Source organism: Triplophysa dalaica, chromosome 23 (genome assembly GCF_015846415.1).
Source record: "Triplophysa dalaica isolate WHDGS20190420 chromosome 23, ASM1584641v1, whole genome shotgun sequence".
In the NCBI taxonomy this organism is placed as follows: domain Eukaryota; kingdom Metazoa; phylum Chordata; class Actinopteri; order Cypriniformes; family Nemacheilidae; genus Triplophysa; species Triplophysa dalaica.
In genome coordinates, this window is record NC_079564.1 from 9,128,478 (window position 1) to 9,144,916 (window position 16,439).

General features: G+C 36.3%; 1 protein-coding gene across 1 annotated transcript in view; it reads left to right on the forward strand.

Annotated features, from left to right (window-relative positions):
* Positions 1-16,439, forward strand: part of tmem108 (transmembrane protein 108) — a 47,133-nt gene that overhangs the window by 299 nt on the left and 30,395 nt on the right. The window contains exon 2 of the mRNA XM_056739104.1: positions 257-332. The gene's annotated coding sequence lies outside the window, so the exon portion shown is untranslated. The remainder of the gene's footprint in view (positions 1-256; positions 333-16,439) is intronic.

Below are 16,439 nucleotides of genomic sequence, written 5' to 3' on the forward strand. Positions count from 1 at the left end.
GTCAGGTTCGTTGTTATGTTTAGCTTTAGCTTTTCTGAGACTCAATGCATGGAGACATATCATAACTGCATGCTCGTGAATTAACATTTCCTTCATTGTGCATCAATCCTCTCTCTCTCTCTCTCTCTCTCTCTCTCTCTCTCTCTCTCTCTCTCTCTCTCTCTCTCTCTCTCTCTCTCTCTCTCTCTCTTGGGGGCGTTTAACGGTATCGTCATCCATGAAAGGTAACTGATTCTCTCCCTGTTTCATCTGTCAGGATTCTGAGGATATAACGCAGATGAACATAATGCTATGCAGGGCTCTTTGATCGTTTCTCATCATATTATTACAAGGTAAGAGAGGCATCACGTTTTCTCTCTTCTTTTCCTCTGAACATTTGTCCTCGGGTCATTTTCAAACACTTAACTTATACAGTAGCCGAATCAAACCTATTTTATAATAGATATCTTGTACTTCATAGAGCATCAGACATATTCATCTGATGGTCATCATCTCTTTTCAATGCATCACGGATTATTCAATCATTTTTAACCATTAAGTATTTGGACTTTAATTTATTTGGCATTTATAAATGCACAGCGAGCGTTTTCTTTCTCCCGGGATTTGTTTGGTCTTGTTGTTCATTAACATTCAGTCCTGAATAACAAGGTGGCTTCCCAACAGCTTGTAAAGGGAGCTCTCCATAAAGATGCTCTATTTTTGAGTGCCGGACCTTCTTTTTTGTGTTGTCGATCCCACAAAACAGTTAATGTTGAGAAGTGGAGGGTCATTAAATGTTGGTCGCCAGGGTTCATTGTGAATGGAATGTTAGTCAAAGTCTTTAACAGAACCCCCCCAACTAAACGCATTGTTCTACAGGACAATTCCCCATGCACTGGTTTATCCAATGAGGGGGGAGGGAGCCGGGTCCTGGGTCAAGTGGCGAGACACTGACATATGTAGCCGACAACTTGTTCAGAAAAGGGTCACCTGGGATGGTGCTGTGAAGCATTGAGTGTTTTCTGAAAAGTGGCAGAGGACTTGTGATTCTTTGAGGGCAAAGGCCGTCACCTTTAGCATCTGTTTGTTAATATACTGTGGGGCAGCATTCTTATCTCTGTTATCTTCCCTCTAAACATTGCATTCTTTAAGAATTACCCAAGTGTCTGTGGAAAAACGTGTCATGTTTGGTTTTGTGCAGTTTAATTGGGATCTTATGGGTTCCAGAAGTTAAAGAGTCGGCAGAATATTCAAAATATTCAAGCTGTTATAAAAAATCAAAACATTTGTAACTTTTTTAAAAGTATAATGTATAAAGTATGATTATAATATTTCCAATCTTGTTAAAAAAATATGTATCAATAGGGGCTGTTACGATATCTACGACGGCGTTTAAGTGATACGTTAAAAATAAAATAAAATCCCAAGATTTCGAGAATAAAGTCGAAGTGTTACGAGAATAAAGTCGAAATGTTTCGAGAATAAAGTTGAAATGTTATGAGAATAAAGTCGAAACATTTCGACTTTATTATCGAAATCTTGGATTTTATTTTATTTTTAACGTGGCCCTAAAACGCCGTAGTACGATATCAGATTTGATGGTATATATAAGTCTTTTAAAAGAACTAAATAATGCCAAAAGAGAAATCTTTAATATGTTTATTTTTTTTATATTTACATTTTTACGTTGTGTGTAGGATAAACGCAATATCATTAATTACACTTTTTAATATCAAGCTTACTGTCAATTCTGATATATTGTGACACCACTAATTTAAACAGTTACATATTTTTTCTAATTCATGTTTATTTGTAAAAGAACATAATTTTGTCAAGATTTCAATCCTTTTTTTGTGGTGTGATTATGGATGATTCTCTGTGATCCTCTTGATTCGGGGTCATTTCAGAGTGACAGTTACCAGATCAGGACGACAGTATCAACTGTCTTGTTCCGTCACCTTATGCCCACACCAAACATCATTCAAGTGTCAATGGAACACATATCGTCATGGCAACATGCCACTGGGCTTCCTGCCGTACAGAGTTACCAGAAACGGAAAACACGCCATCCCAATTAAAAACAATACGCATCTGGAAAAATCCTCAGTGTTATTCAAGGTCAATCAACAGAAGCCCTTACAATCTTATCAGAGTATCCAGAAAGAAAATACAATGTAAACTCCTTTCTCCCTTCCTCTCTCTCAACCAAATACAATCCCATATGACCCAGGGGAGAGTGGTACAGCATGGTATGGAATGTGTCTCATGCCTAAATACTCTGTAGGGCTTAAATACAGTATGTGTCACAAATTAACTCGACACTCTTGAGCCGGGGCTGAACTCAGACCGGAAAAACTTGAAGAATGAACAAGCAAAAGGGAAGATAAACAACCAGCGTTGTCTTCCTGTAGGGTGACGTGTGCTTCTATGAGTGTTACACTGTATTAGTTGTTACATATTGTTATTGGTTGAATTTCCATGATATATTTGCGTTTTTTGGGTGGGGGTGAACCAATACATTTTTGCTGGTTAAGTGATTTTTGCTATAGTTTAGTTAACTACGATAATTCCCGATAACGGGAATCTAATTCTGACCTTCAGTAAATGCTGAAGTTTATAAAGGGCTTCTTGATATGCATGTCTGATAGTGCATTTCCTCCCATTTCCTGTAAGGCACTGATGATTATATCAGCCTGAGCTCTTTCCCTTAGGAGATTGGCTTTGGTCAGTCGAGCTTAACATCAACAATTATGAGAATTAAGGAGGAAAGAACAAAATCTACATAAAGAAGGAGATGGATGTTTAAAAAGGGAAAAATCTCACACTAATGTCTCTCAAATCGTTATTTATTAATAATATAAATATTATTTAAATGCACAAAACTGTTCATTTGCATATAATGACATAGAAAGGTGACCACGATTCAACATGAGGAGTAAAGTATGGCCTTCATAATATTTTTGAGTGAATAGGCCCTTTTCACATGACGTCACGAATCTTCCGTTCTGCGTGAAGCAGTGTAGCGTTACTTCCGCTAGCGCCTCAGAATGGACTGTACCAAGTCCCTTGCACAGCTGCCACAAAATACGGCTCGATGATGTACAACAACTTGCAGACAAATTTTCGCTTGCGACAAGATCAAAGCTACGCAAAGGATACAAATCCTTAGTAGAACAGTACCTGTTTGATTATGAAGGTGTGTTTTCTTTTCGTGTTAGCGAAGGTGCTATGATAAGTACTTGAATACGTGTTTTTATCATTGTTGTTAAATTCCTGCGCAACGGCAAAACGGAAGTTCTTCTTTTTCTCCTTGTTTGTTGTAAGACGGATGTTATGATACACTGCTTTGCGAAAAGGTGGTTAAGGTTAGGTTACGCCATTGTGAAAAGGGCGTATTAGCCAATCCTGTATGACTTGCTTAGATAGAACATATTTTGAAGAATGTTGGTAACCAAACAATGTTATATCCCATCATCATCCATTGAGTGGACACACAACCGCGGAGACATTTCTCAAAATATCTTCTTTTGTGTTATACAGAGCTTCATATTCAGGGTTTCAACGGCATGCAAATGAATAAATAAAGACAGAATTTTTATTTTTGGGTTTACTATCAATTCAATCTGAGGAACATTACCTCTAACTGTTTTGTTACTCTTGTACTTCAGCTGATTTGAATACTCTAAAATATTGAACGGACTGTTTAACATGCATGAAATAGCGACTGCCTACTTAGATTTCTTGATGCACTCAATGACATAGCAGGTGTCTTAAATTACCCAGAGGGCAACACTGATAGTGACAGGAGGTCTTCCCATGTCACCCCTGACAGGAAGGGCAACGGGGGAAACAGACATACCCAGTAACAGACAGTCAGCCATTATGGCGATTAGTGAACGAAGAATGGATGAGGAAGATAAGAGGGAAAGCGGGTGGAGGAGAGGACTGATGGAGCGTAAAGTGTGTGTAGGGGAATTCCTGGAATTCCATGACTGCCGCTACCTCGCGTCAATCTCTTTCCTGATCCACATATCCGCAAACACATTTTCATACTTACAAATGTACGAAGATACTATAGGAATTGGTCTAGGTTTCTAAACTTCACTTTAGAGTAGTGAAGGTTGTGTTTGTCCTTTTATGAAAGGCTTTTATTATTTTATGGCTTCTGGCTGTCAGAGTGACTTGCTTTGCTTGCTTCTGATCAAAGCACCTGAGATTCACTCAGCATTTCTTGTTCCAAACCAAACCGTCACTTCAAACAAGGTTTTAATAATGTAATAATGCAGGGAAGTGTCTGTTCATTTACCATGCAACAAGATGTAAAAGGTTGCCACTCTGAATGCTTGTCAATTTATTATAATATAATTGTATGTTTTTTATGTAAAGAGGGCTATAAAACGATTTCGTAGACTGATCTTGATTTGTAAACATATCATGAGGAATGATGAAGTTGAGGAAATTAAAACTTCTATCTCAGTAATATGATCTTTAATGACCTGTGGGTGATCGTGAGATTTGTTCAGTCTAGCGTAGTTGACAAAATCCGTCCTGAAGGTTTTCTTAAATCTTGATCCAGGGATTGGCTCTATCCAAATATCTTGCTTCCTTCATTACCTAATTTAATTTTACAGAATCCCAGTTTGTGTGCCGACTTTGCGTGCTTTAAAAATAGAGCTCTGATCACTCGTGAAGCCTTCTTTGAATATTTTCCTCTGTAATATTTCATGCAACAAACATTCTGTCAAAATTTCCTTCAGAGTGCGGAAAACATATTTTAAATTAAACATTAAACTCATTTATCAGAGCCGAAGTGGAAATGCGAAGTGCCTTTTAATAACAACTAATAAAACCAGAGAAATGTATAGGAAAACAGAAAAATCAAATGGAGACGAATACACAAGGATCAACCTCAGTATTTTATTAATGTGGGCCAGATGAACAACTCTAATAGGATTTAGTTTGACTGGATCAAGGGGTGAGGGAGATTCAGAGCTGGGGGGCATCTCTACCCCCTGTTGTTTCGAAGCCCACCCAGAGCTGTCATGTGATCGAGGGACAATGTTAGCAGGTGTCTGGCACCAATTAGACTTTTTACTAAGGCCAAACTCAGCAAGCTGCCCCAAAGCTGCAGGATTAAAGGTGGACTTAATAGTTAACAGCTTATAACCCTTGCTAATAAGCCACCTTAAAAATGTTTGTGACTCATAACAGAAACAATGTCTTGTAGGTGAAGTATTTCAGCAAAATGTCATCGCTGTGGAGTTTCCATGGCAATGACAGCATGAAATCGGTTTTGCCTATTTGCAATATTTTATAATTGTGAAGGCTTTTACTGTTTTAGCAGTGAGATTGCAAGCAGAAGATGTTTGCTCATTTCACTATTTCACTGTTGCAATACAACTTATTGTGAAGATTGTTTTTAAATACACACAGTGTTTTTCTTAGCGTTTTAACACACGTTTTATATGGGATATGCTACACTTATAATACAATAACCATTTGTGACTTGCTTCATCATTTTGTGTTGCTTACATAGTTTTGTGTGTGTATATGGTTTTACAGTATAGCCTTATTTCTTAAGTCCATGTCTGTGTGTAGGTTTGAAGGTGTTGCCGTTTTTGAACTAGGCCTCTTTAATTCCTAAAATAGATCCTTTTGTACTCTCAAGAGTTTGGTATTAAGAGCTTCTTTTAAGTATAAACATTTAGCTCGGTCACTAACATAAGCCTATTAAACTACCTTCAAATTTGAAGAACGAATTTAGAAAAAACTAAGTTGGTGTTCTCCCTTTGAATTCTACATCCTCCAAATTACAAGCTTCATTTTATGTATTTTATAATTCAGTCTTGTTTGTTTAATGTCATATACATATGTTATAGCTAATAGGTTGAATGTACCCGTGATTAAATGAATCTCATTAGCTGTCATCAGCCGAAACAGCAGGGGTACGACTTTACCGAAACCCCCTGGTACTGTAAAGTAAAAAGGCTTACTTTCTGAAGTCTGTGACTGAAATTAGTTTGATAGAATCTTGTTTGATCATATCAGAGTTTAAATAGTTGCAAAGATCAAGACGTTTGAGTATCGGCATAAATTCCATGTTATTCTGGCCAGGAACATTTAAAAATGTAAAGTAACTGTAGGTTCAAGCAAATCTGACATCAATATTAGTACAATAATATAGGGTTGTAAATGGTACAATTTTACTATAAGCTTGTGCTTGTTGGTATGATTAAATGGAATAGATAACAATAAGCAATACATTTTTATAGTATTTATTAAACTTTGCTAATTTCAGTTAATGCCAATATAATTGTTCATGTTCACTGTGCATTACTTAATATTAACAGCTAAAACTTTCGATTTAAAAATGTATTTGTAAATGCTGGCAATAACGTAAACTAACGATTATAAATGCTGTAGAAATATTTTTCATTATAGTTTATATTACAGTAGCTATTGTATTATAGGGGTCATATGACACGGTTAAAACAAATATATTATCGTTTGTTTTAGATCTAATGCAATTTGTATACACAATTAAAAAAACTGTGAATTTGACTATCTGAAAAGTCAGTGTAATGTTGCTAATTTTAGCAGTATCTTGTAAAAATGACTTTGATTCCGCAGCTACAAATCCTGCATGACCCGACTCGTGAATTCAACCAGCCAATCAGACTTGAGCCTGGGATTTCAGTGCTGTTTTTGTGATCAGAATGCATCAGCTAGTGAATAGACGGAGGGTGTTTGTGGGTGTCTGAGGCTGACAATAGTGGTACATCTAGCTGTTTTGTAGCAGATGCTGTAAAACCAAGTGAAGGTTTTGAATTGATGTCTGTTGTGTTTTTGGTTTGTGGAAGAGAAAAGAAGAAAACATGCAAGCGTAAAAACACTGAATATTTTTAGTAAGCAGCTGCATATCAATAATGAATGAAACATTTAGAGCCTGTTGGAGCAGAGGGCACGGAAAAGATACGGTGAGGTTTAGGTGTCAGGCGAATCAATCTGTACACCAGGTTCACAGGTCATGTCATGTCAGGTCAACTCAACTTAACTCAACTCAACTCTCAGAACTGCTTTCAAAGCAGCTTTCTGTTGTTTATTTTCACCGATCTGCCTCAGACTTCACTGTTTATGCTTCCTCTCTTTACGTCTTTGACGTTCTTAACTTTGTAATTGTTGCTTGATTGTGATTTTTGTGATTTTAGAAGTTGTGTAGTCTTCATAACTAACCATTAGTTCAACCATTTATGGCACTGCTATCATTCTTGGATTTTTTGAGCAATAGCTTGGGTTTGTATTTTTCCACATTTGTAAGGATCTTTGAATTAAATATGTGATAAATGACTGTGAGACTTTAAAGGACAGATAGATAAAGGATCACAAAGGTAGCCGGATAGTGAAGTAAACAAGCAATGCACTGTACAAATGACATATATATATATATAAAGAATCTCTATCTGTAGCTCTGTGGTTTGCTCCAGGGTTCAGGGTTCGTTTTTTCAATTTGTTATTTTAAGATTTACTTTCCTTTTTTTATTCAGTATTGTTACACATTCGCATAAATGTGTGATTTAACCAGCAACTGACTACTTGTTTGAGATAAAAGTATTATGTTTCATTATAGTGCACAGTCTTTTCAACCTGATCTTGCAGGAATTCGTAACTATTTCACGATGTGGCTTATTCATAAGAATTCATACGTTGTGAATCATTACTAGAAATAAAAAGCAAAAAAGCAATGATGAAGTCGCTGACACGAATGCAAATCATATTGAAATGTACAAAATACAAACGATATCATATGAATGAATATCAATTAGCCAAAATGAGCCATGTCGTATAATAGTTATGTTTTTGCTGTTAGATTGTGATGATTTTTTCGGCTTGTTCACTGTCACATGATTCATGAGTGAAAATAATTCTCACTTCTACTCATTTGTAAGGTATGCCAAAAGCACACGGTGCTGTGTTTTATTTCTTAGATCTAAAATGAGAAGGTTTACTTGCCAACGCTATCTTGTGAGCTTGATCACACTATAATATAACATATAATTATTTGACCTTGATGGATGGTTCTTGCTAAGGAGTTCAATAGATTTACAGTAAAGGAGGTTTTCAAGTCATACATTAATGCATTTGGCAGATGCTTTTACCCAAAGTAACTCACAGTACATCACACTTTATCATTTTTTGGGCATTAACGCTGGGAATTGAAAATGACCTTGGTGCTGCTAATGCATATCTAGGAATTAAAATATCATAGAGACTTAGGGTTGGGCTTATTTGGCTTGTGGTTGTACGCAACCAGCCAAAACCCCCTGCTGACTGTATAGCCACACAGTAAAATTTACTCAAAACACATTAGTTACTGCATAGCACTATCCTGCCAACTTCCCAAATTTCTGAAATATTGTGGTTGTGACATCTGTGATGTCAATGCTCACATTTTTTTATGTAAATATAAATTTAATTATTAATATTTTATATTTAGCTTATGGTTTTGTCTAACAACATCCCCTAATAATGGGCCAGTCCCATAGGAGCAATACCTACGGTTATAACTGCTCAATGGCACAAAGGTAATAGCTCATGAATGGTGCCGTCGGGGATAGAAACGTATAACCCTGTGGTTACCGGTCATACTGTATATGGTTACCGCATTTTATCATCTCTTATAACATAGTTTTTTTTCACACGCATGTTTTTCTTCTTTCTTAAAATCAATCAGTTTTTTTGTGCACATGCAGGTGCATGATTATATGTGTCTGGATACAGTGAACCTGGAGGGTAATGTGATATGACATTAATATTGAATAAGATCGAGAAGAACATCAGGCTGGCAAATGATGTTCCATATACAGGACTGCTGACTTTAATAAATTACACCTTCACTGTAGGGATATTAAACGCGGACGCTGTGCGAGATAAAGGTACATAGCAATTTAGTCTGTACTAACCACATCACCATGGACACGGTGAGACATTTTTTAAAGGCCTGCAGTGACTACAATAAACACAGCTTCTTTCCTCCAGTGGAGACTTTATGTACCATAAAGTAATGCATCAATATCTAAAGTTAACGCAGGACTACTGCAGTCACATGTAGTAAAGTGCCTGTCACCTTTAATGACTGCTCACAGTGCTTGGCTTGAAAATCATTAATACCTGAGAACAAATCGTTTTCAGCAGTGCCGATCCTAGACGTCTGGGGGCCCTATGCAAACCTTTGTGAGGGGCCCCTGTCATAATAGCTGAAATTAGACAAGCATAACTGTAAGCTATAAGAAATAGAAATAATAAATAAATTAAATGAATTGAAACTGAAAGACAAAAAACATTACACAGTAAGAACAATTGAGTATAAAATTAAATTCACATTTTGATCCACATGTTAATGATCCTTTACCTAAAGTATAGAGTGGCTCTGGATAAGTGAACCAAAATGAGTGATTAACAAAATAAAACATGATAACTATAGTTTACTCGAGAAGGCTAAGCATACGAAAACACCGCAATAATTCTCTAAATTTCATGAAACAAAATTAGATGTTATCTTGGGCAAAGGAAAACTGTATTATAGCTGATACTCACATGAACAGTTTGTGACTGTAAGTCATTCCCTGTAAATGCATTCGAGGTTAGAATATAGTAACTTTTGAGACGGTCCCTAAATTCACGACTATGAAACATCCACAGTCAGACCAACGCTATGCTAGTGGAAAAATGCTTAATTTGTAAATCTGTAATTCATAATTTCGCCAAACTAAATGAGACAAAAATTATTAAGAAATGGTACAAAAACACATGCTTTCTTGTTCTTTTGCTTCAGGTTGTTGCCGTTTTTCCGCTACAGACGGATAGCTTTGTTGCTATAGCTACAGATGGCCATATGTAAAGTTGCATCATCACATTATGTACTAAGTATTACATGCTTGCGTAGTTTGCATGTAGGCAAGATCAGTTTTCAGGCAAAAATGGAAATGTGGAGGGTGCCTAAGAGATAACACAGCATTCCTCTGAGCTCGATTCGGATACCACAGACGCTTTTTACAACCTTCACACAAGTGTGCCGCTAATTATTTCTCTGAGCATTGGGCTTCAAAAATGAACACCTTGTGTTCTCGCCACGGCATAAATTATAAATATGAGTTAAAGCTAGATTTTTGTTTCTCAGTTAACACCGGTTCCCACATTTCAAGATATGTCGTTTTGGAGCTCAGTCTGTGCTAATACACCCATCCGCTGTTCTGACTGGTGACTCCCTCTCCGCATTTACACCAAAACGAAAAACGATGACTTAGTATTTCTCTTGTTTCGTAAAGAGCCATAAAACAGCCTGAAGCATTTGCAGAATTTGCATTGTCAGTGCCAAAACAGACACTGCAGATAAGTAGCTTTCAATACTGCATGCGGTTGAATCTATGTTTATTTGAAGATTTGAAATTGAGTCGTTTAATCCCTATGAGTCAATGTTGCTCAGAAGAACCTTTAAAAATGTAGCATTATTCCTCTACTTTATTTTTGACTCTTTCTTTAAATCTCTTCAATCATTTGTCTCATCCCTGATGAATGCTGAATTCAATTTACAGTTGCTCTTTTACTTTAATAAAGCAGTGGTTCTCACACACTGATATTAAACACAGCCCATATTAAACAGTGCACTTAAAATGATGATGAATGTTGTTTTTATTTATTAAAACCTTGCAATATTCTGAACAGGGAGCAGAACAAACAATTAAAGGCAGCTACAAAATATCCTTCAGTATAATAAAAAAAATATGAGGAAGGAATGATAGGAAAACAATGGATAAACATTGTAAAATATTTAGTTGTGTTAGTTGCCATTAACATTAAAGCATACAGATTCAAAAACATGTTATAATTACTATTAACTAGAGAACATTAACATAGAAATATGGGCCAATAATCTCTATCGGTTGATAAAAGCAATTGTTTTAAAACAACCAATGATTAGGGCGGATATATCCTGTCTTTCAAAAGAGGACAGGAAAATGCTATGATTTTTTTCTCTTTATATAGAAAATGTTAAGTAGCATCACCAGTGTACAATGTTCAATATTATTAGTCAATATATGAATTAATAAAATTCAGAAAGTTAAGAAATATTCATTTATTCAGTATGGGATCAACATCAAATTTAGTATCGGTGCATCTCTACTATTAATTTATTATTATTACATTAACTTTATTGCTTTATTTTCATGCTTCTTTTTTTTTGAAAACAGAACATTTACAGAATGTTAATACTGATCTTTCATACAATTTTTGTGAATTGGACTGAGGTCTAAAACATTAGTTATCTGCGATTGAGTTAATAATGACAGAATAGTCATTTTTTAAATGAGCGATTCCCTTAAGTAACTGTAAATGAAAGACATACGCAGAGAAGCACAGAATTTAAATGAGATGTTAAATATTAGTCATGAAACACAGGGAGAAAGAGACTGAGGTGCCTTCAAATTCGATGTGAGTCTGGAGTGAGGACAGGCTCTCTCCAGGGTAAAGCTTTTGACATTTAACTAGTCCAGCCATAAACAGTACAGAGCAAAGCTTTTGACATTCATTCTGTCTGGCATAGTTTTTCACAGGCTGATTTTGCTCTGCTCACTCCGCTCTGCTGCAATCTGTCATATGGGACAACACATTCTGTTGCATATAACTCTGTCCTCATCTTAGTTATAGGCAATAAATAAGCCCAGAATGTCCCAGGCAGAAGTCATAAGCGTAAATTTGTTTGAGTGAAAAGTATATTAATTACTAAAGTTGTGGAGAGTTGGAAGGAACAGTTTTGGAGGGTAACACTCAATCCCTTGAAACTTCATTACCGCACTTTATTAATTCTCCATTGATGAAGAGTTTTACATTTACATTAATGCATTTGGCAGACGCTTTTATCCAGAGCGACTTACATTGCATTACATTGCATACATGAGACACAGCCTGGTCAACACATATTTATACTTATCACATGTATTATTTTAATTTATAAGACTGTTTTCTGGAATACCTGATTCTAATTGGTCAATCATTACATTCTTTGCATTTTGCATCAAAACAATATTTCATGTATATATTTTTTAACGACAAGTAACAAATTGTTATTTCGCCCGACATTTTTGTAGTTCTTTTACAATTCTGTGGTGCTAATTATTGTGATTATATTTATTGTTGTGTAGCATCAATGTTTTAGTGTATATTTAGCTCAAGTAAATTTTGAGCTTATACCATTATTTACGATTTATAGGTATTTTGAAAATACACAAAAAATGTACAAATATTTTCCAATTGTCACTGTCAGAAATTTGTAGAAACATCTGTTGCACTGGGAAGGTGGGATGAAGCGATAATGGGTGAGAACGTCTGGAACTTGGTTTGTGAGGACAGTATTATCAAAATCCGTTGAGGGAAGTCGTGCCACTCGGCGGCCATCTTTGCAACGCCAATTAGGGCAGTTATTACGTAATTAATTTACATTAACTCACTTAGCAGATGATCTTATCAATAGCGACTTACAAATGAGGTTAACCATGGAGGCAATTGGAACAACACAAGGACAACATAAAGCATAAGCGCAGTAAAACTGGTCTTATATAGCCCACCACACTATACAAAGCTACGTATTTTTTTTCAAGGATAGAAAGAATAGAAAAGAGATAGAAGTCAGAACTAATCGGTCAGGTGCTGACGGAAGAGATGTATTTTCAGCCGATTCTTAAAGACGGCTACAGAATTTGCTGATCTTGTAGCAGCGGGCAGATCATTCCAAAAAATGTGGAACAGATCCAGAGAAGGTAGGTGAGAGTGATTTTTTTCCTTTTTGGGATGGCAATACAAGACGTAGTTTGTTTGCAGAGCTTATGGACCTGGCAGGTACATACAGTAAATTTGTATTAGCAAGTGAAGATATGGGGGTGCTGAACCTGTGGTGGTCTTGTAGGCCAAGAGCAGAGGTTTGAATTTGATGCATGGACTATAGGGAGCCAATGTAACTTAACACATGCTCTCTTCGGTTCAGTGAAGACCACTCTTGCCACTGCATTCTGTATCATCTGTATAGGTTAAGTTGTAGCGCATTGGAATATTCCAGTCGGGATAGCACAAGAGCCTGGACTAGGACTTGTGTAGCATGCTCGGACAGGATAGGTCTAATTTTCCTAATGTTGAGGATGAATCTACAGGACCGGGTGGTGCTGTAAATATGATCCGTGAATTTAAGCTGATCATCGATTACTACTCCCAGGTTTCTGGCCATTCTAGAAAGTGTGATGGTTGATGAAGTTGATGAACCTAGTTGAAAGGAGAGGTTGTGATGAATCTATATATGAAGTGATGAATTGAAATATATGAAGTATTGCCGGTGATATGTGTTATGTAATGCCATTATCGTAAAACAAACTTGAATATGGCGATCAAGGTCTATCCAGTTTGTTCAATAGTATACTGTATTACAAAATGAAAGAAAACAATTACCAAAGATATTAATATTAACAAGATGTGAATTCAAATAAGACGTGAATGGGAATACTGATATTTATTAAATTCATAATTAAACAACATATTTAAAAACAACTTTTAAAAATGACGTAAACTGTACCGTAACATTTGTTTCCTAATTGCGCTTAAAAACATTATTTTTCATGTTGCTTTAGAGACTATGCATGCTTTAAACTTCACTTGCGCGGCCATATTGAGCATTGCGTTCCTCCCCATTCATTTCAATGTCAGTGGTGCATGTTGTTAATATCTATTTTCTTTGACAAGACCCTCTGATGCTAGCTTAGCGCACCTTTGTTCTCCATCACTGTTTATCTATTCATTTATTCAGCTGTGAATGATGAAACTGTATCATTCTAGCCCTTGCATCATGTGTGTAGTTAAACATCTGTCTCCATCAAAGCCTGTATGCACGCATTCATGAAAACACACAAACATACTCTCCACGACCCCAGCTTAAATTTCTGCTTCTGAACACTCAGTGCCCTGACTGGCATTGGGTAATTAATGGGCCGACTGGTCGTGTTGATTGCTTCATTATTTGCGCTATAAGCATCTTGCCGAGGCGTCGGATTGATGTCATGGATTTGACATTAATCTGTGCTGAAGCTGTTTAATAACAGCAGTCGAGACTGCGGACACAAATCAAGACCCACATGGTCTTTAAAGTGTTGCTTTGTTTTAAGACCCAGTCGTGCTGATGTTATAATGAGGGTGTGGGCCCTCACGCACAGGTTTGTGATTGTGTCTGAGGAGAGTCTCTTTGCATCATTTAGCAAAGTATAAACAGTTTAAGGGCCATAAGGGATTCTCTTTTGGATCATTGTGTCTTTTGATTTATTTCCAACAATTGTTACCAACAATTTCAAAATATCCTGTCTTCTGCAGATGAAAGAAAGTCAAACAGGTTTAAAACGACAAGAGGGTTTGTTACTGATGACACAGGGTAAACTATCCCTTTAAAAGTGTGAATTTAAGTTGTTTGTCGAGTCTAATGGGTTGTCGAGAAAATTGTGTTATAAAGCAAGTGCACTGGCTGAACTTTTATCAGTTAATTAGAATTCATAAACTACAGCTATGAGGACATTTTATATATTTATTCAGCGCAATCTAACTTGATGCATTTTCTTTTGTAATCAACAGAGTGATGAATCTTCCATTCAATTAAATTTTTCCTACTATGGTTTTCAAATAAAGTGAGTACCTTTTGTGAAGAAAACTAACATAGGGTTTGTTTATTTGACATCGAAATGTAATATTCCAGTAATTTCAGGTATTTCATGATCACCACATCCAAATAAGGCATTAATCTCAAAGTACATTCCAGTGTATCAATTAGACCCCACCAGAAATGAGGCTGTGTTAAAACATGTGGTAAATTACCTCATATAATTCCCAAGTAAACATGATAAGACTAAAAATGCTTGAACAATTATTTGACTGAGAAAGACGCTACATAAGATAAACCGTTAGATAACAATCTTTTCTCAGTTACAGTCATAGGTTTCTTTTAAGTAAATACACTTTAAACAATTATTCAAATTCCCACCTCTTATGTTAGAGCATTCAGGAAGACCAGGCGCTCACAGGGCACATCTCAAGCTCTAGCTTTAATCATCTCTCTCTAAATACCAGCTATTCATTACCCTCCCAATGACATAAGCTGTCTGTCTCTCTTTAACACACACTCGCACTCTGTAATAAGAACCGATATGAATCACATTTGCCCTTTTATTACATCTCGCAGGGGTAAATTTTACCCCATCCCCAAAGGACTTGATTCAGCCGCCTCTTTGGCCGTAGCGGCCAGTAGTGTTATCTAATAAAGTTGCCCACTCTCTTCTACAGTAAAATGTCATACTTTAATGTATCCAGCAGTGTTTGTATTGTGAAAGGTCAAAAATGTCATCAAGGACAGCGACAGGCACACATTTGTTGTTGTGTTTTACAGTATTGCATTAGCTTTGGGTCACATAAGGATAGAGTTGGAATTGAACATTTGTTGTAACCTGTAATGATGTTGATACATTGTTTCCTAACTAATAGTTTAAATTCAGAGCACCGCCTATTTATTGATAAATTTACACTGAAAACAAAATCCTTTAAAAAAAGATCATATTCCTGCAGCTGGGGAGCCAGAAATTTGTTTTTCTCTGAAGTTACTAGATTTTCATGATATTTTACACTAAATGTGTAAATGTGCAGTATATTTCTGTTTACCTTTATTTGACTGCATTACAGAAATATGTGGACGAGTAGTTCCCTTATGAAGCTTGACATTACAATTCACTTTCCACTTTTGTTTTCTAGAAAAAAGCAGCTTAAACCTTTGAGCAAATGCTAATTTCTTTTATGTTGCATTGATGAATTAAAGTCACATAAAACATTTAAACAGTACTTGAGCGAACAATAACAAAATGCTTATTTTTTTGTGTGAACTGTCAGTTTTAATCTCATGTGGATCTTATTTGAAAAGTTGCGAGACGCCGATCTTTGACACTGTTGTGTATTTAACTATATATACCGCAGAACTGTTGAATGCATCAATCTGATTGGTTGACAAATTTTCTATGGGTATGCATTAACTTTCAGTAAATGTACACCTATGAAGGTGTTCCAGGTCTGCATTACAGTTCCATATCACTTTGCCAAGTTAAACAACAGGAGCGTTACAGAAGTTGTTCTCAACCCTGGCCCGTGAGATCCATTTTCCTGCCGAGTTTAGCCCCAGCTATGATCAAACCCACCTGAACAAGCTGATCAGCGGCTTCAGTAACAGTCGTGTTCAAATTAACGCAGGGCTACGCAAATTACTTGGCGTATCACATTAAAATACGTCGAGAGCTATTCAGATGCATACGGATAAGTCAGCACTTGAATCGCTCTTGCGGTACCTTAATGACATACAGTTCATCCACAGATTAGCTCCGCTTCACGTCATG